The 19618-nt window shown below is 42.9% G+C and overlaps 2 pseudogenes; both read right to left on the bottom strand.

Annotated features, from left to right (window-relative positions):
• Positions 1 to 2893: 2893 nt before the first annotated feature.
• LOC139420562 (UDP-glucuronosyltransferase 2A2-like) lies at positions 2894 to 4070 on the bottom strand (annotated as a pseudogene).
• A 2079-nt stretch (positions 4071 to 6149) lies between these two features.
• On the bottom strand, positions 6150 to 6668 carry LOC139420563 (UDP-glucuronosyltransferase 2A1-like; annotated as a pseudogene).
• Positions 6669 to 19618: the final 12950 nt, after the last annotated feature.

Consider the following 19618-nt stretch of genomic DNA (forward strand, 5'->3'; position numbering starts at 1 on the left):
GTCTTGATATGTTCTTCAAAAGAGAGATCAGGGTCCAGAGTAACGCCGAGGTCCTTCACAGTTTTATTTGAGACGACTGTACAACCATTAAGATTAATTGTCAGATTCAACAGAAGATCGCTTTGTTTCTTGGGACCTAGAACAAGCATCTCTGTTTTGTCCGAGTTTAAAAGTAGAAAGTTTGCAGCCATCCACTTCCTTATGTCTGAAACACATTCTTCTAGCAAGGGCAATTTTGGGGCTTCACCATGTTTCATTGAAATGTACAGCTGTGTGTCATCCGCATAGCAGTGAAAGTTAACATTATGTTTTCGAATAACATCCCCAAGAGGTAAAATATATAGTGAAAACAATAGTGGTCCTAAAACGGAACCTTGAGGAACACCGAAATTTACAGTTGATTTGTCAGAGGACAAACCATTCACAGAGACAAACTGATATCTTTCCGACAGATAAGATCTAAACCAGGCCAGAACTTGTCCATGTAGACCAATTTGGGTTTCCAATCTCTCCAAAAGAATGTGGTGATCGATGGTATCAAAAGCAGCACTAAGGTCTAGGAGCACGAGGACAGATGCAGAGCCTCGGTCCGATGCCATTAAAATGTCATTTACCACCTTCACAAGTGCCATCTCAGTGCTATGATGGGGTCTAAAACCAGACTGAAGCATTTCGTATTCATTGTTTGTCTTCAGGAAGGCAGTGAGTTGTTGCGCAACAGCCTTTTCTAAAATTTTTGAGAGGAATGGAAGATTCGATATAGGCCGATAGTTTTTTATATTTTCTGGGTCAAGGTTTGGCTTTTTCAAGAGAGACTTTATTACTGCCACTTTTAGTGAGTTTGGTACACATCCGGTGGATAGAGAGCCGTTTATTATGTTCAACATAGGAGGGCCAAGCACAGGAAGCAGCTCTTTCAGTAGTTTAGTTGGAATAGGGTCCAGTATGCAGCTTGAAGGTTTAGAGGCCATGATTATTTTCATCATTGTGTCAAGAGATATAGTACTAAAACACTTGAGCGTCTCTCTTGATCCTAGGTCCTGGCAGAGTTGTGCAGACTCAGGACAACTGAGCTTTGAAAGAATACGCAGATTTAAGGAGGAGTCCGAAATTTGTTTTCTAATAATCATAATCTTTTCCTCAAAGAAGTTCATGAATTTATCACTGCTAAAGTGAAAGTCATCCTCTCTTGGGGAATACTGCTTTTTAGTTAGCTTTGCGACAGTATCAAAAAGGAATTTCGGATTGTTCTTATTTTCCTCAATTAAGTTAGAAAAATAGGATGATCGAGCAGCAGTAAGGGCTCTTCGGTACTGCACAGTACTGTCTTTCCAAGCTAGTCGGAAGACTTCCAGTTTGGTGTGGCGCCATTTCCGTTCCAATTTTCTGGAAGCTTGCTTCAGAGCTCGGGTATTTTCTGTGTACCAGGGAGCTCGTTTCTTATGAGAAATGTTTTTTGTTTTTAGGGGTGCAACTGCATCTAGGGTATTGCGCAAGGTTAAATTGAGTTCCTCAGTTAGGTGGTTAACTGATTTTTGTCCTCTGGCGTCTTTGGGTAGACAGAGGGAATCTGGAAGGACATCAAGGAATCTTTGTGCTGTCTGTGAATTTATAGTACGACTTTTGATGATCCTTGGTTGGGGTCTGAGCAGATTATTTGTTGCAATTGCAAACGTAATAAAATGGTGGTCCGATAGTCCAGGATTATGAGGAAAAACATTAAGATCCACAACATTTATTCCATGGGACAAAACTAGGTCCAGCGTATGACTGTGACAGTGAGTGGGTCCAGAGACATGTTGGACAAAACCCACTGAGTCGATGATGGCTCCGAAAGCCTTTTGGAGTGGGTCTGTGGACTTTTCCATGTGAATATTAAAGTCACCAAAGATTAGAATATTATCCGCTATGACTACAAGGTCCGATAGGAATTCAGGGAACTCAGTGAGGAACGCTGTATATGGCCCAGGAGGCCTGTAAACAGTAGCTATAAAAAGTGATTGAGTAGGCTGCATAGATTTCATGACTAGAAGCTCAAAAGACGAAAACGTCATTTTTTTTTTTGTAAATTGAAATTTGCTATCGTAAATGTTAGCAACACCTCCGCCTTTGCGGGATGCACGGGGGATATGGTCACTAGTGTAGCCAGGAGGTGAGGCCTCATTTAACACAGTAAATTCATCAGGCTTAAGCCATGTTTCAGTCAGGCCAATCACATCAAGATTATGATCAGTGATTAGTTAATTGACTATAATTGCCTTTGAAGTAAGGGATCTAACATTAAGTAGCCCTATTTTGAGATGTGAGGTATCCTGATCTCTTTCAATAATGACAGGAATGGAGGTGGTCTTTATCCTATTGAGATTGCTAAGGCGAACACCGCCATGTTTAGTTTTGCCTAACCTAGGTCGAGGCACAGACACGGTCTCAATGGTGATAGCTGAGCTGATAACTGTTCCTAACATACCACTGTGTAAACTCACCTTAGTCTGCAGAGCAAATAAACATCTTGAATACAAGCCATTTCTACTTGGACAAGCTATTCTACTGTGTTATTGAAACATGTTTACTTGCCAACAACTTAAAGTTTAAATGATACACCAACTCCCTGCATCATTTGTTTTAGCAGTAACATTGTAGCTTGTTTATTCAAATACATTTCATGAATATCACAATGACTTGATCCAGAAGTTGAAGTCAACACTTGATTGGTTTTTAATGCAGCTGGAATCATTTAGTAACTTGTTAGTACACAATTATATACATATGTGCAAGAGCGAGCAAAATCTATACCACAGTGCAGTTGTGAGCATGCCAGGCATTCTATATTATACTACAACATCAGTCTAACTGAATATGGATGTTGTGTTCCAGGCAGGCTCCAGAATGTTCTTCAGCTGGTGAACCTCATCTGGTATTGGGTAATGGCAGCTGTTTTAGCAGGCTTTGGCGCTGTGGCAATGTTGGCAGGGATGTTGGGTTTGGGGAGCTGTAACTCTGGCTCCTTCAAGAGAACAGTCGGGTCCTTTCTGCACTCCATAGCCAGCTGGACAAGCCTCTCCCTGAAGTGTTGGGCTCTGAGCTCGTGGAAAGACATGAAGACTGATAATGAAGAAGTGTAACCGTACAAGAAATCATGTTAATATGTAAACCAAAAAGAATACATTAGACTGGAATGTGCTTTGTTAAAAGGAAATGAACTGAAAAATCTGAGAAATAAATGAAAATGTAAGACTCCATAAAGCCTGGTCTCAACTCTTTACAATGGGAAATACATTTAAATTAAGGACAGAATAATATGGAAGTTTGCTTTTGGTGAACCTGTCACTCTGTCTTCCCTTTAGACTTTGCTCCCTAATAGCACCTCCGGACACAGGAAAGGCATGTTTTAACAAAGAGGAGGGTGAGAAGCAGCACGTTGGCCAGGAAGAGGCTGTGTCACTGGTACCAAGTGAGCTCGTGGGATTAGACCCTCAGGTGCTTGGCCCGCGACCCCTTTGGCCTTCATGTGGACCATGTTGTCTGGCTGGTCAGCGAACATAGGAATCCCTACCATGGGGACCCTGTGGTAGATGGCCTCGTAGATGCCGTTGGTTCTGGCATGGGTGGTGAAGGCACTGGTCTTGGGGTGACGCAGCAGGTTGTTCTGGGAGATCCAGCCTCCATGGGACCTTCTGGGGGGGATCTGTCCCAGACCTCAGGTGATCATGTTCCCCTTCTCTGTGGTAAGATTCTTGATCATGGATCCCAGGATGAACACCATGATGCCGTCATCTCCAGAGCTCTGGTAACGGCTTGACAGGCTTGCAGTGGACTCCGCCCACAAAGGTCAAGTTAGGGAGCAAAGGATGAGGGTCGTAAAAGTCCTGATACATCCGGATCAGCCACAAGTCAGCTTGGCCTATCATCTCACAATAGGTTGATGGCTTCCCTCGAATCTCACTGTAGTAGGTCTCTATGTCTTGCCAATCATGTCCTGGGACGCATAGATAAAGGAAGTTCCACAGTCTCTCAGTGTCACGCTCGTCATAATAACTGGACCAAAGGGCAGCGTGATCTGGGTTCCACATCTTTTTATTACTAGGTGAAACAAAACAAAACAATAAATCGCAAAATGAAACGTGACGCTACTATAGTGCTCGCAGGCAACTATACAGTGGGGAGAACAAGTATTTGATACACTGCCGATTTTGCAGGTTTTCCTACTTACAAAGCATGTAGAGGTCTGTAATTTTTATCATAGGTACACTTCAACTGTGAGAGACGGAATCTAAAACAAAAATCCAGAAAATCACATTGTATGATTTTTAAGTAATTAATTAGCATTTTATTGCATGGCATAAGTATTTGATCACCTACCAACCAGTAAGAATTCCGGCTCTCACAGACCTGTTTTTCTTTAAGAAGCCCTCCTGTTCTCCACTCATTACCTGTATTAACTGCATCTGTTTGAAATCGTTACCTGTATAAAAGACACCTGTCCACACACGGCGGCAGGGTAGCCTAGTGGTTAGAGCGTTGGACTAGTAACCGGAAGGTTGCAAGTTCAAACCCCCGAGCTGACAAGGTACAAATCTGTCGTTCTGCCCTTGAACAGGCAGTTTACCCACTGTTCCTAGGCCGTCATTGAAAATAAGAATTTGTTCTTAACTGACTTGCCTAGTTAAATAAAGGTATAAAAAATATATATATTACGTTTTTTAAACAGACTCCACAAAGGCCAAGACCAGAGCGCTGTGTAAGGACATCAGGAATAAAATTGTAGACCTGCACAAGGCTGGGATGGGCTACAGGACAATAGGCAAGCAGCTTGGTGAGAAGGCAACAACTGTTGGCGCAATTATTAGAAAATGGAAGAAGTTCAAGATGACGGTCAATCACCCTTGGTCTGGGGCTCCATGCAAGATCTCACCTTGTGGGGCATCAATGATCATGAGGAAGGTGAGGGATCAACCCAGAACTACACGGCAGGACCTGGTCAATGACCTGAAGAAAGCTGGGACCACAGTCTCAAAGAAAACCATTAGTAACACACTACGCCGTCATGGATTAAAATCCTGCAGCGCACGCAAGGTCCCCCTGCTCAAGCCAGCGCATGTCCAGGCCCGTCTGAAGTTTGCCAATGACCATCTGGATGATACAGAGGAGGAATGGGAGAAGGTCATGTGGTCTGATGAAACAAATATAGAGCTTTTCGGTCTAAACTCCACTCGCCGTGTTTGGAGGAAGAAGAAGGATGAGTACAACCCCAAGAACACCATCCCAACCGTGAAGCATGGAGGTGGAAACATTATTCTTTGGGGATGCTTTTCTGCAAAGGGGACAGGACGACTGCACCGTATTGAGGGGAGGATGGATGGGGCCATGTATCGCAAGATCTTGGCCAACAACCTCCTTCCCTCAGTAAGAGCATTGAAGATGGGTTGTGGCTGGGTCTTCCAGCATGACAATGACCCAAAACACACAGCCAGGGCCACTAAGGAGTGGCTCCGTAAGAAGCATCTCAAGGTCCTGGAGTGGCCTAGCCAGTCTCCAGACCAGAACCCAATAGACAATCTTTGGAGGGAGCTGAAAGTCCGTATTGCCCAGCGACAGCCCCGAAACCTGAAGGATCTGGAGAAGGTCTGTATGGAGGAGTGGGCCAAAATCTCTGCTGCAGTGTGTGCAAACCTGGAAACAGGAAACTTATGATCTCTGTAATTGCAAACTAAGGTTTCTGTACCAAATATTAAGTTCTGCTTTTCTGATGTATCAAATACTTATGTCATGCAATAAAATGCAAATTAATTACTTACAATGTGATTTTTTGTTTTAGATTCGGCCTCTCACAGTTGAAGTGTACCTATGATACAAATTACAGACCTCTACATGCTTTGTAAGTAGGAAAACCTGCAAAATCGGCAGTGTATCAAATACTTGTTCTCTCCGCTGTACATAGTCAAGATCTCACAAAGCACAATGGGGAAATGGCTGCCTAAATATGATTCCCAATCAGAGACAATGATAAACAGCTGCCTCTGATTGGAAACCATACAAGGCCAACATAGATATATATATTCACCTAGATAACCCACCCTAGTCACCCCCCAACCTAACCAACATAGAGAATAAAACCCTCTCTATGGTCAGGGCGTGACAATCAGTGAGGCTCATTTCGTCAGTTGACTTGACCAGGCACCAGGGACGAAGGACGGTGGAGAAGGCAGCTGCCCACAGAGCCTCTCCCACATGTGGGCAATAGAAAAGCGCCTCTCGCAGTCTCCTCATGACACTCTTTCACCTCAGCAGTCCATCACAAACCTGTATGGAAAATGTAATATCTCTTTTCATAAGTTGATATCCCTCCAATGGACCTGAAAGTATTTCAGGTGGTCTATCATGAATATGTAAAAGTGGATGAACTCCTTAATGAAATCGCTCATCTGTTGCGTTTGGGATGGAGACGTTGTATGGTTTGTAACTGAAGCAAGAATTTTCCGTGGGGCCCATGTATACAGAGGCACTCTGCACCCGCACCGTAACACTGTGTCTTCTGTCAATCATAGTCCAATACAGGCTTCAGGTTGATCCAGTGACTGACCAATATGCTTCCACAGTTTAAATGTGTGTGTGCTACTATGAAACGTAACTGCGACCACACACACAGAGATATACCGTGCCAGCTTCATCGTGACTATGGAAACTTTTTGAAGAACTCTCCGAGCACTACAGGCATTCGATTCGCGCATGTAAATGGAATGAGATCAGAGCCAAGGGCTTGATGTTGAGAAAACAAATGATTGTGCTAATGCCCAGTGTTGTTGGCATGTAATCAATATTGGGGAGTAGGCTTTTCTACATATTTACATGGTTCTGTGACATTAATTCAGTGACATAGCAGCCATTGATCAAGCTGCACTTTAAGCTACATAAGAGGTCATTAAATAAGAGGGTTTTCACATGGTGGCATTGACACACGCAGACAGTGTCAAATGCAGGATAGTAGCAGCTGCAATGTGACATCTGAGATTGCAACGCTACCTTCTTTAACTCCCTTGACTGCAAGGAGTGGTAACTAAATACGGGAGCAGGATGGTGGAGAGTGCTCACAGCTGGTAGCAATCACAGGATCGGATGTGTCACGGCTCACAGCTGGGTGAATATGGAGTGACCAAGGTGCAAAAGCTGTTCCACTCTAAATGTATCAGAGTTACCTGGAGCTTAGTGACTCTCTCTCTCTCAGGCTGACGGAGGGAACCCTAACGGGAAAAAACACATGGTTTCACATGTGAAAAAAATCATTATTTTGGGGGGGAACACTTCACGTGATGATATTTCACATGAAGTTTCACATGTGGATTGAAACTTTCACACGTGATGCCCTGCAAACAAAAATGAGTCATTAGGATACACACACAAACAGTGCTTTTAACTGACATATTTGACATTCATGATTACATTGTGTATGTTCATAGAGTAAGTATTAATCAACATGTCTTCATCTGGGATTTAAATCTACAACCTCTTGGTTCACGGCAATCCAATCTTCCTTCTACGCCACCATGTCTATGTCAATGACTGATTTCACCTGTATTGCTACTCTTTAGGCAAAAATATATATAAACTCAGCAAAAAAGAAAAGTAATCACAATGTCAACTGTGTTTATTTTCAGCAAACTTAACATGTGAAATATTTGTATGAACATAACCAGATTCAACAACTGAGACATAAACTGAACAAGTTGCACAGACACGTAACAGAAATGTAATAATGTGTCACAGAACAAAGAGGGAGGGGGGTCAAAATTAAAAGTAACAGTCAGTATCTGATGTGGCCACCAGCTGCATTAAGTACTGCAGTGCATCTCCTCATGAACTGTACCAGATTTGCCAGTTCTTGCTGTGAGATGTTACCCCACTCTTCCACCAAGGCACCTGCAAGTTCCGGGACATTTCTGGGGGGAATGGCCCTAGCCCTCACCCTCCGATCCAACAAGTCCCAGACGTGCTCAATGGGATGAGATCCGGGATCTTCGCTGGCCATGGCAGAACACTGATGTTCCTGTCTTGCAGGAAATCACGCACAGAACGAGCAGTATGGCTGGTGGCATTGTCATACTGGAGGGTCATGTCAGTATGAGACTGCAGGAAGGGTACCACATGAGGGAGGAGGATGTCTTCCCTGTAACGCACAGCGTTCAGATTGCCTGCAATGACAACAAGCTCAGTCCGATGATGCTGTGACACACAGCCCCAGACCATGACGGACCCTCCAACTCCAAATCGATCCCGCACCAGAGTACAGGCTTCGGTGTAATGCTCATTCCTTCGAAGATAAACGCAAATTCGACCATCCCCCCTGGTGAGATAAAACCGTGACTCGTCAGTGAAGAGCACTTTTTGCCAGTCCTGTCTGGTCCAGCGACGGTGGGTTTGTGCCCATTGGCAGCGTTGTTGCCAGTGATGTCTGGTGAGGACCTGCCTTACAACATGCCTACAAGCCCTCAATCCAGCCTCTCTCAGCCTATTGCGGACAGTCTGAGCACTGATGGAGGGATTGTGCGTTCCTGGTGTAACTCGAGCAGTTGTTGTTGCCATCCTGTACCTGCCCCGCAGGTGTGATGTTTGGATGAACCGATCCTGTGCAGGTGTTGTTACACGTGGTCTGTCACTGTGAGGACGATCAGCTGTCTGTCCCTTCTACCAGTAGCGCAGTCTTAGGCATCTCACAGTATGGACATTGCAATTTATTGACCTGGCCACATCTGCATTCCTCATGCCTCCTTGCAGCATGCCTAAGGCACATTCACACAGATGAGCAGGGACCCAGGGCATCTTTCTTTTGGTGTTTTTCAGAGTCAGTAGAAAGGCCTCTTTAGTGTCTTAAGTTTTCGTAACTGTGACCTTAATTGTAAGCTGTTAGTGTTTTAACGACCATTCCACAGGTGCATGTTGATGAATTGTTTATGGTTCATTGAACAAACATGGGAAACAGTGTTTAAACCCTTACAATGAAGATCTGTGAATTATCTTTGAAAGACAGGGTCCTCAAAAACGGCAGTTTCTTTTTTTGCTGAGTTTATATTGTATTCATCATAGTGATTCAGGAGTAACATATTAAAACTGAATAATATGCCCCACCAACATGAAACAATATACAGATATAAGGGTTAAAAGTGTGGTTAAGGTTAAGGTTAGGTTTAGGTTTAAAATCAGCTTTTATGACTTTGTGGCTGTGCCAGCAAGTGAACACTCTGAAGAGCTGCCTCCAGGGCAAGATTCATGACAATAAATGCTGCGAATGTATATGACTGCTACAGACTTTGCGGCGAAGCAGAAAGATCAGCGTACAGCAATTTCAGAGGTTGTGAGTTGAAAGCCCAGGTGGGGTCATATTGAAAAGTCAGTACTAAGTGATACATGCAATCATATTGTCATTGATTCAAGATTTATTTTACACTGTTTTAGCTGAAAAGCGTATCACTTACTTTAAAACCCCATATCATTTCATTCTCTGACCAAAAAAACGTGAAATAGCTGTTTTCACTTTGAGCTAAAATGTTCACATGTAAAAAATAAAAAAGAGACATGTGAGGTCAGTTGTTCACATGTGAAACCATATGTTCACATGTAATAAATGTAGAGTTCACATGTTAACACCACCTTTTCACATGAGGAGAATAACACGTTTTCACATGTGAAAAATCTAACTCTCACACAGGGAATTGCATTTTCATATGTGAACATGTTTTGCATCCCGATATTGTTATATTTATTTAACATGAGATCATGTTTTCACGTGCTCAAATGTGTAGTTTCATGGTATCACGTGTTGACATTTTACATCCCCATGTTGTCACGTTTATTTCCCATGAGATCCTGTTTTCATATTTGTAGTTCCATAAATTACATTTTTTTCCTCATCAATCTACACATAATACCCCATAATGACAAAGCGAAAACATTTTTTTTTTAACAAATGTATTAAAAAAATTGAAACAGAAATACCTTATTTACATAAGTATTCAGACCCTTTACTATGAGACTCGAAACTAAGCTCAGGTGCATCCTGTTTCCATTGATCATCCTTGAGATGTTTCTACAACTTGCTTGGAGTCCACCCGTGGTAAATTCAATTGATTGGATTTGGCAAGGCACACACCTGTCTATATAAGGTCCCACAGATGACAGTGCATGCCAGAGCAAAAACCAAGCCATTAGGTTGACGGAATTGTCTTGCCTTTGTGGTAGAGGGGCCAGATGGAAGCCACTCCTCAGTAAAAGGCACATGACAGCCCGCTTGGAGCTTGCCCAAAGGCACCTAATGAGAAACAAGATTCTCTTGTATGATGTAACCAAGATTGAACTCTTTGGCCTGAATGCCAAGTGTCACATCTGGAGGAAACCTGGCACCATCCCTACGGTGAAGCATGGTGGTGGCAGCATCATGCTGTGGGGATGTTTTTCAGCGGCAGGCCCTGGGAGACTAGTCAGGATCGAGGCAAAGATGGACAGAGCAAAATACAGAGAGATCCTTGATGACAACCTGCTCCAGAGCTCTCAGGACATCAGACTGGGGTGTAGGTTCATCTTCCAACAGGACAACGACCCTAAGCACACAGCCAAGACAACACAGGTTCGGGACAAGTCTCTGAATGTCCTTGAGTGGTCCGTGAGTGGCACAGCCGTACTGAAACCTGATCAAACCTCTCTGGAGAGACCTGAAAATAAAAAACATGAAAGAAATCCAAACTGACAGAGCTTGAGAGGATCTGCAGAGAAGACTGGGAGAAACTCCCCAAATACAGGTGTGCCAAGCTTGTAGAATCATACCCAAGAATACTCAAGGCTGTAATCGCTGCCAAAGGTGCTTCAACAAAGTACTGAGCAAAGGGTCTGAATACTTATGTAATATATATTTGCACACAAAAATGAAAACCTGTTTTTGCTTTGTCATTATGTGTAATTGTGTGTTGATCGATAAGAACATTTTAGAATAAGTCTGTGACGTAACAAAATGTGTAAAAAGTGAGTGTAAAAATGTGTAAAAAGTGAGTCTAAGTACTTTCCAAATGTATATTTATATTTTCTGAGAGGTCTCTCTCGTGATGGGTGAAAAATAAGCTAAATGTGTTGGCTGTAACGTGAACATCAGCCTCAGCACGACTCCAGACAATTAGTGTGAGCACAGAGATCAAGGTTGGAACACACTGTTACATTTACATGAAAGCCTCTTTCTTTAGTACCCACTTCATGTAACAATGGAGATAATTGGGCTATTTCCTGTAAGTAGTAACACTAACAAATAGCCAACCATTATGAAAAACAATTTTCCACAAATAATCCCCACAAAAGACCTATAGGATTCATAAATCAATTCTGTCTTGCTGTCAATGTAGTTAAGTTTTATTGACCAATTACATTGTTTTGAAGTGTGACAATTCGATGAAGGAAGAGTTCACATAGCGTGTAGAGCACCCCCTGAAAAAATGTCCCTCAAATGCCAGCATTACACTATGAAGCTAATCTATTCCCAGACAAACAAGAGTTCTGCACACTGCACACACCCATGCACACACACACACTGCTGATACACCTTCTGTAGGAGGCATGTGACAGGGATAGAGGTACCAGAATGCTTTGCTCTTTTTATTCTGCCTAGTAATTCCACTTTAGCAATCACACTGTTCCCCAGTAGGCCTATGATCTTCATTATGGCTAAAGATTACTGTGACTAAAGTATGTATATACCCCCAAGTGGTACTAGTGGGTTGGTGCCTGTGGGGGGGAGGGGGGGGTTAACTTTTTAATGCAGTAGACTAAATCAGGGTCACAGAGTGTTTCTTGGTAGTCTTAAACAAATCTACTTTGAAACAAAAGTATACACCTCACACATGGTTATGGGCTTAAAAAAAAGAAGACACCTCTACCAAGTCAGATATAGAGTTGAAATGCATTACATTTTGTAGTTTGCATCCCAATATGACACTTTATATACATCACAGAAGACTGAAATATAACAAAACCGTTTGACATAGAAACACCGGATTTTCATATTTTTTTTACATTTAAAATCTTGATCAATTTTGAAGGTATGAAAAATATGAATAACATTTCACTCACGAGGACATTGGATGCAGGAAAGACCTACAGAACTGCACATACTGCATGTACAGTACATGTACTGGTAGTGAGTCTATTTCCCTTGCTGAATATCGGAAAAAAAACACTTGTAACAGCCTCTTAATTATGAAATGGTCAACACACGGAGTGCTTAAGCTCCTTGGGCTGCCAATTGGCGTAGCGGTCTAAGGCACTGCATCTCAGTGCTAGAGGCATCACTACAGACCCTGGTTCAATTCCAGGCTGTATCACAACTGGCTGTGATTGGGAGTCACATAGGGTGGCGCACAATTGGCCCAGTGTCGTTAGGGTTTGGCTGGGTTAGGCTGTCATTGTAAATAAGAATTTGTTCTTAACCGACTTGCCTGGTTAAATAAAAAATTCTAATTAAGCCATAGACATTTCCCAGAGGGGTTAATTTGACACCAGCATTGAAAGAGAACGGCAAAATAACGCAATGCTGGTCAGAATGCATTTTCCCTTCCATACGTATATGACGAGGAGCTTGTTAAAATTCTGCCTTAGATCTGCATATCAGTATTTGTCTGGCAATGGTCTGAAGTTGAGCTCAGGCAGCAGTGACTCGGTACTTCAACATGATTAGATAGATTTGCTGAACCATAGGTTACCATTAACCATTGATAACCATAAGTAATCGTCAACTATTGAGAAACCATTAATGTTATTAATCACATTACCCTCACACCTGTTTTAAAGGGGATTGATGGCTGACGTTCCACTCTCCGAACCCTCCAAACAGTGCACTACATTACGGAAGCATTAGTAAGCATTCTGTTGCATTTGAGACATTCAACATTAACTAGGAAAGTTTAAGACTTGTAAAGGAGACGTCATACAGAGTTGCTGAACACGACGTGACTTGTACGTACAGTACATACTAACAGGCGAGAGGGTAATGTGATTGATAACATGAACGGTAATCAATGGTTAATGGTTGCTTAGGTAATTAACAAAACCACAAAAATGAACCGTTAGGTTCAAATTGAACTTAAAAAGTTTGAAATGCATGAGGGGTTTTCTCCCACTTCAATATCCTTGCTGCTCAGTGCATCTGTTTCTAACAGGCAAAAGCTTTGTTAATGTGCACCACTGAACAGCCACTATGTGGTCATGCTGGCAGACACAAGTTGAGGATTATAGTGACAATTGATAGGACAAGATTACCGCCCCAGCCTTAGGTAGCTGGGACCATTCTTATATTATTATTTATTTATTCTTTATGGTTAGCCATGTAAAAGTAAGGAAGCCTTGTCCGAGCCAGAATGGCCCATAGAGCCTATCTCTTGTTTGTAGTGTGAGGCAGCTTGGTGTACACTACATCTGTGCACTGTGAAAGATTGATTAGCCATGACAAATAATCCATTTGTATTAGTATCTAGGCCTACCAACCATTGTAATTACAGAATGTTGATAGTGACAACATAATGTTGTTCATTATTCAAATACTAATGTAATAACTACTTCAATGTGATTGATCCTCAAAGTAAATCAATTAAATGGTATTCAATGGCAGGAAAGTTAATTAACTATCTATTTGTGTTTGCCTCATTAGCTGCAATATGTTTTATACACACTACATCGGAAGCTAATTTCAAACTATTTCTGTCTCAGACAAATTATTTTTGAGACACATTAATTACAGAGCCTGTAATTATAGAATCTTCATTATGACTGGTTCTGATGACTCATAGGATGGTGACTTCATTGTATCCGTTAGGAAATTCATTTTTGCATCATACAGGAGGAGAGAAGGTCTTGGGTAAAGCCTCGGATCTCTCCGCCGTTCCCGCGGAGTATCAGGATCTCCGGGAGGTTTTCAACAAGGCCCGCGCCACATCTCGTCCTCCACATCGGCCCAATGAGTGCGCCATTGACCTCCTCCCTGGCACTACACCACCCTGTCTGGTCCGGAGACCAAGACCATGGAAGGGTACATTGAGGATTCTCTGGGGGAAGGGTTCATTTGTCCTTCTTCTTCCCCTGTCGGCCCCGTGTATCAACTACCGGGGCCTTAATGACATCACGGTAAAGAACAGTTACGCGCTGCCACTCCTCGCCTTGGCTTTCCAGCGTCTCCAGTTGGACCTTCGGAATGCCTACCATCTGGTTCGGATACGGGAGGGAGACGAATGGACGACAGCCTTTAACACAGCTAGTGAGCTCTACGAGTATCTGGTTATGCTATTCGGACTGACCAACGCTCCCGCAGTTTTTTTTTTTTTTTTTACAGGGACAGTGCACATTAATCAACGTTTCAGTAAAAGTGCCAGTTTTTTAGCCAGCCGGCTAATTTTCAACCGCAGTCCCTGGGCAGGTTATTAAAAACAATTACAATATAGACCATCATTGAGCAGTGAGCACACGCAGAGCAACATAGGACAAGCAAGACATAGCATACCGACAGAGCAACATAGGACAAGCAAGACGTAGCATACAGACAGAGCAACATAGAACAAAAAGCAGCAAGACAAAATTCATTAAAGCAACAAAGTGTTTCCACACCTCACAAACTACAGACAACAGACAACATGGAAAGCGGCAATACACAGCTAGGGATTATGATCACAAATCTGATTGACCTTTAGCCATGTATTCATACATTTTGTGAAAGTGTGATATGTGGTGCAGTTATCTGTGTCTGATGGCAGTGTATTCCAGACATGGGAAGCTCTCACAGAGAAAGCGGATTTACTAAAGGTGCTTTTCCTTAAGGGAACTATACAGTCACCTCTCATGGCAGACCTTGTGGATCTGCTGCCATATGTTGGGTTTTCTGTTTCACAAAAATACTGAGTGGAGGGGGAGCCAGACCATTTAGGATCTTGAATACAAGACATGCGTCGGTGTATTGCACAAGATTATCCCAACTTAGGAGCTCATGCTTTCTGAGGATGTAACAGTGATGATGGCTATTGGGCTTCCTATCAAGCACTTTGAGAGCCTATTTGTAGACAGACTGAATAGGTTTTAATGTTGTACAGGAAGCTTGGGCCCAACTAGTCAAGAAGTATGTTAAGTGGGGGAGTATCATATATTTGAAGTACAGTTTTGCTACCTCTGTAGTCAAAAATTTAGTTTAAATCGGAAATTAGCTATCGGTAGGTTGAATTTGGTCTGAATCTGAATGACCTTTTTCACATGCTTTTTAAAAGAGAGGTTGGAATCAAGTATGATGCCAAGGTACTTAAAATCAGATACCACCTGGAGCTTCTCGCCTGACACATAAACATCTGGTTCAGTAGCATCTGTTGCCCTCTGTGAAGAACATGCAAACAGTTTTTTTCACATTGAAATGCAAACACGAGTCACTGAGCCCCTTTGTAACCTGGACCATTACAGTAGTGAGTTCTTGTGCAGCTTGTTGTTTGCTCTTTGCATGCACATATATCACTGTACCATCTGCATACATTTGTACTTTAGACCCAGTACAGACAGAAGGCAGATCATTAATGTACAGGCTGAACAGGAGGGGCCCCAGTATTGACCCTTGGGGCACGCCCACATCATAGCTAAGAGTGGGCGACAGCTCATTGCTCACTCTGACACACTGAGGTATGATTTCATCCATCTCAAGGCATCGGGGGAAAAGTTGAACTTGGACAATTTTGTGATGAGAATCTGTTACTGTAATTTAATTATGCCAATGTGCTTTCATCAATTGAAAGCCCTTAATCTATTTTATGAGAATTTGTAAGATTTCTTGTGTGCATAAAATAGATGCAGACCAGTCTTTAAATAATAGGTAATAGAATTTATTCTCGGAGCGTGCTCCCACTTAAACACGTGCAGCAGTTTATATACAGATCATGACGTCATTTCACTGCTTTAACAGAATCCCCTCCTCTCGACCGGGACAAAGTAAGGTGAAAAGTTCATTCTAACTTACTAACACACTCCCAGATAACTTTTGACCCCTCAACATTATCGATCACCACTGAACTGACCGTTTTAATTAACAGACAACCTAGGAATGCACTCACTGCCTTATCTAAAAACCCCAGAGCTAAGTTTCAGTAGGGTCAACCATAGGCTAACGACCTTATGTGTTTACACAGTCCACAACCCATTTGTTTCTGCCTAGTTGGAATGGTGTTCATTAACTTATTACTCCTTGTCCGTGTCTCACAATCCCTTCTTATGAACTCATATTGTTAATCAGATATAATAAAACAGAGTATAAGTTTACTTACAGTTCCATTTAAAATGATTTGTTCAGTCATATTAATCATAATTTCCTAACAGAATCTCATGGTTAACAGTATCAAAAGCCTTCCTTAGGTCCAGAAACACAGCCCCAACAACGCCCCCTTTGTCCATCTTGGACTTCACATCTTCCAGAAGAAAGCAGTTGGCCGTTTCTGTGGAGTGTTTCGCTCTGAAGCCAATGTAATGTGAAGGGGCTGTTGTTGAGTTGAGCAATCAGTTGTTCTGCTACACACTTTTCAACAACCTTTGACACCACAGGTAGTATACTAATGGGCCTGTAGTTACCCACATCAGCAGGGTCGCCCGATTTAAAGATGGCCGTTATTATGGCCGACTTCCATACCCTTGGAAACACCCCGAGACCAATAGATGTGTTGGTGGCCTTAGTAATGGGGCCAATGAGTGACTCTTTGTAGTTTTTAAGAAAGGTAGTCCAGCCCAAACACATCTTTGGCTTTAGAGTTCTTTAGTGAGCTAATCACCTTGTTCACCTTTGACTAAGAAACCTCCCTTATGATGAAGACAGGTTGAGCGTCATTCACTATCACTGAGTCAATAAAGTAGGAATTGAAGGCTATTGCTATATTTCGACTGCATCCTGTGTTAGATTGTTATTCACCCTGATTTCTAGTATTTTTGCAGTGTTACTAGGGTCTTTCCCTGTTAACTGTTTTAGATACTCCCAAATCAATTCAGAATTTCCCTTTGCTTCACCAATTATGTTAATAAAAAAAGTTTGCCTTGGCCTGTGATTTCTTTCATCACCTCATTTCTCAACATGGTAAACCTACGTCTGTCATGCTCCAATTTGGATCTTAGGGCTATTTTTAGAACATAATCTCGTTCTTTCATCAACTTCCAGATTTCTCCATTTAGCCAAGGAAGAGACTATTTTGGCCAGGTTTGGATTTAATTTTCTTTAGGAAACCATTTACTGTAGTCTGGATTGTGGATAGAAAAACTTGACTATCAGCTTCCACATCTGTATAGGACAAGAGATCATTCCAGTTAATTCCCTTAATTGCGTTTTCAAAATAGTTTAATTCACTCATAGGTAATGTTAGTTGATCCGGCTTTCTAACAGTAGAGAGGTTAAGCCTGCTCTTAGGCTATAAGTGTCAGATTATGATCAGATAGCCCAGTAACCATATTGAATGATTTAGTCACTCTCTCTGGTTTATTACTGAACACCAAATCAATCTGTGTTTTAGAGCAACAAGTCACCCTGGTTGGCCCTTTAACTAGCTGTGAAAGTATTAGTATTAGTATTAGTGATCCGTTTGAGGGTTTTCCTACAAGACTTGTCTTCATAATTCATGTTAAAATCTCCCATTAAGATTATCTCTTTCCCAAAATCACATTCCCTAAGCATGTTATTAAACAGTGTTTCAGTCTCTGGTCATTTATGTGCTCCATGACACGTTGAACCGGTTCATGCTTGTCTACCTTGACGACACCCTTGTCTTTTCCCGTTCGGTTCAGGAGCATGTTCTCCACGTCCGACAAGTCGTCCAGCGTTTCCTGGAGAACCAGTTGTTTGTCAACGTGGAGAAGTGTGAATTTCATCTCTCCACTATCTCCTTTCTGGGATACGTCATCGCTGCCGAGAACATTCAGATGGATCCGGACAAGGGGAGAGTGGTATTGGAGTGGCCCCAACCCACATCCAGAGTGCAGCTGCAATGTTTCCTGGGATTTGCTCATTTCTACCGCTGCTTTATCCGGGGCTACAGCACCCTGGCTTCCCCCCTCTCTGCACTCACCACCCAAGGTTTCCGTTCACGTGGATCTCAAGCATCGGTTCACTACAGCCCCATCTTAATCCAGGACCCGTCCCGTCAGTATGTGGTGGAGGTCGACGCCTCGGACGTTGGAGTGGGGGCCATCCTGTCCCAGCGTTCTGCCCATGACCAAAAGCTGCATCCCTGCGCTTTTCCTTTCCCATCATCTTAATCGATGAGAGGAACTATGGCATTGGTAACCAGGAACTTATTGCGGTCAAGATGGCCCTGGAGGAAGACACCGGCTAGAAGGGGCGGAACATCCATTCCTAGTGTGGACCGACCATAAGAATCCTGAATATCTCTGCCCTCAAGGAAGGTTCGTTTGGCTCTGTTGTTCACTCGTTTCAATTTCACCATCTCCGCCCTTGATCCAAGAATGGAAGCCTGACGCCCTCTCTCACTTGCATAGCTCCACTGCTACTCCGTTTGACCCAGGGACCATCCTCCCTACCTCCTGTCCAGCAGCAACACTAGTCTGGGTTTTTGAAGGCCTGGTCCGCAAGACGGGTGGGCCCAGCTAACCGGTTATTCGTCCTGGATTCTGCTCAGTCCTGGAATGGGCTCATTCCTCTAATCTAACCTGCAGTCCTGGCTCCCGCTGGACCCTGGCCATTCCTCCTGACAGAGATGGTGTAACTGAGTCAGGTTTGTAGGCCTCCTTGCTCGCACATGCTATTTCAGTTCTGCTCACAAGTTTTCTATAGGATTGAGGTCAGGGCTTTGTGATGGCCACTCCAATACCTTGACTTTGTTGTCCTTAAGCCATTTTGCAACGACTTTGGAAGTATGCTTGGGGTCAGTGTCCATTGGGAAGACCCATTTGCAACCAGGTTTTAACTTCCTGACTGATGTCTTGAGATGTTGCTTCAATATATCCACATAATTTTCCTCCCACATGATGCTATCGATTTTGTGAAGTGCACCAGATCCTCCTGCAGCAAAGCACCCCCACAACATGATGCTGCCACCCCTGTGCTTCACGGTTGGGATGGTGTCCTTCGGCTTGCAAGCCTCCCCCTTGTTCCTCCAAACATAACGATGGTCATTATGGCCAAACAGTTTCCATTTTTGTTTCATCAGACCAGAGGACATTTCTTCAAAAGTACGATCTTTGTCCCCATGTGCAGTTGCAAACAGTAGTCTGGCTTTTTTTATGGCGGTTTTGGAGCAGTGGCTTCTTCCTTGCTGAGCGACCTTTCAGGTTATGTCGATATAGGACTCGTTTTATTGTGGATATAGATACTTTGTACCCGTTTCCTCCAGCATCTTCACAAGGTCCTTTGCTGTTGTTCCGGGATTGATTTGCACTTTTCGCACCAAAGTACGTTCATCTCTAGGAGACAGAACACGTCTCCTTCCTGAGCGGTATGACGACTGTGTGGTCCCATGGTGTTTATACTTGCGTACTGTTGTTTGTACAGATGAACATGGTACCTTCAGGCGTTTGGAAAGTGCTCCCAAGGATGAGCCAGACTTTTGGTGGTCTACAATGTTTTTCCTGAGGT

Source organism: Oncorhynchus clarkii, chromosome 11 (assembly GCF_045791955.1).
Source record: "Oncorhynchus clarkii lewisi isolate Uvic-CL-2024 chromosome 11, UVic_Ocla_1.0, whole genome shotgun sequence".
Classification (NCBI taxonomy): Eukaryota; Metazoa; Chordata; class Actinopteri; order Salmoniformes; family Salmonidae; genus Oncorhynchus; species Oncorhynchus clarkii.